Below are 2,247 nucleotides of genomic sequence, written 5' to 3'. Positions count from 1 at the left end.
GTCATTTCAAAGAAATATTATATTTAAATTGCTCTCTTAAAATACAAACTAAGAAGGATAAACACGAACATTTTAGTAAGTCAGGTGCATTGGGATTAATTAGAAATTTTATTGAAAAGGAGTTGTGTTTCTGTTTATCTACAACATTGTACATATATTTTTTTCTTGTGCATATTCAAATGCAGCTGAAAGCACACATTTAAACTGTGGCAATATGGAAACTTGTGCCAAGTGTACATTATTTATATAAATTGCCCCAATTACATATTTCTCAGCAGAAGAAGCCACTTTAAACAAAGACATTTCATTTTCTGCACCTGCAATCTAGACTGCAGGCATAAACACATGTCTATAACATGGATTTTTCACTGGTCTGCTTTTATGTAAAAATGATCATTATATAGCATAAGCTAGAAAGAATAAAACATCTAGCATTGAGCAGCTAACATCATAAGCTTAGAAACAATAGAGTAGTGAAACCAAATAGAAAGAGGAAATGTTGTAGTACAAAAAGAATGATGGATTTTTGAGAAAGGACCTGGTTTCATTTATTGCTGTGCCACATACTCAGATGTATGAGACTCTGAGAAAATCATTTAACCACTATAAGCCTTAGTTTCCCAAACTCTAAAATAATGATTTTGAAATAAATACCTTCTTGGGACCCTTCCATCTATGAGAAAAGAAAAAAATAGAAAAGAAGAACTAATTTGGGCATTGAAGGAAGAATGTTTACTTAATACAACTGAAATAGGCACTAATAGTCATAGTGGTTGTATAAAGAAAAGAAAGAGGATAAAATAGATGAATACTGTGTCCTAAAATGGGTTTGATGACTATTTACTACATTGTGACAAATTTAACATAATTTCTTTCTGTGTCATATTTGTGGTACTTACCATGAGATCAAACTTCAAGTCAAAAACGGTGAGCATTAAAGGATGCATTTATTTCACCTATTAACTAAAAAGAAGATATAATCCACGAGGTTGCTCAAGAAGGGTAACACCAAGCACCTATTCCATGATAGGAGTAACATATTTTCCCAATACAAGACATCTAAGTCATTTTATCATTTTGATACAGAATTATGGTCACATTGCTGTCACAACTGGCTCTCAAAATGGATAATATTTTTGTTCCATCTGTCATTTGTTAATAGCAATGGTTTTTAGTGTTTGTTATATTTTTTGATGGAAATGGAATTAAAACAGGCATATTGCTATAAAAATGCCTACTTTATTTAACATATAATCTAATTTAGAAGATGGGACTGATTTTAAAAGGTAATGTTTATGGGTATATGGGTAAACTTATATCCTCCAAATAAACAATGGAGGAGAACATAAGCTGAACACAATGCAATATGACAGTCAATTTGTGATCTGTAAAATGTTTGCTAACACACAAAATCCACTTAACCTGGAGAAGGATTCTTTTTAATTTAGAGCACATTTTTCCTCCAAAGATGATATTTATAATTCTATGTCACTGAAAAATCAGGATGGATAGTATGGCTTCTTTGGGTTCATTAAATACACACATGCTGTAGATCCAAATGCACTTTGATTTTCTTGATGCCACTCATCTATAAGTAAAAGTGACTGCTTGTTGCTTTTTTATATAAAATTACCTCTTTATTCTGGTAGAATGGCTACCAATGGGGGGAAAAAGCAAACATGGGTTCTAGTACATACATATCCCCTTTTCCATTTCCCCTGATTTTTATAATATAATAATTAATGTTTTTATTTGAAGTAAGCCTCACTGAAGCTATATGAAGAAATATTTTAGGATTATTTATAATATAATATATACTATATATATTATAATAAAAATATAAAAATATTATATATAAATAAGATAACGATGGCTATAGAGAAAAATATCAGGTGTAGTTTATCATCATTTTATTATGTTTTTTCATAAAAAACAGTGAAGGAGTAGTGAATGATATGGCTACAATACAAAAAATACAGAAATGAGAAATTATTTACTAAATGTGAATGATACGCATAACAGTACCTAAATATTTGCTAGCAAGTGTGTTTGGCCTGTAGCCTTTGGTTATATCAATCTTCAAGAGTAATCGGGAGACATGATAATTCTATGTCTATGCCAGTCCATAGACAGAGGGAAAGATAAATAGGTAGAAAGACAGTTAGACAAACATACAGATAGACAGACAGATAGACAGATAGATAGATGGATAATATATATATATATATATATATATATATATATATA

Source organism: Gracilinanus agilis, chromosome 3, assembly GCF_016433145.1.
Source record: "Gracilinanus agilis isolate LMUSP501 chromosome 3, AgileGrace, whole genome shotgun sequence".
Classification (NCBI taxonomy): domain Eukaryota; kingdom Metazoa; phylum Chordata; class Mammalia; order Didelphimorphia; family Didelphidae; genus Gracilinanus; species Gracilinanus agilis.
This window is presented reverse-complemented; position numbering follows the sequence as displayed.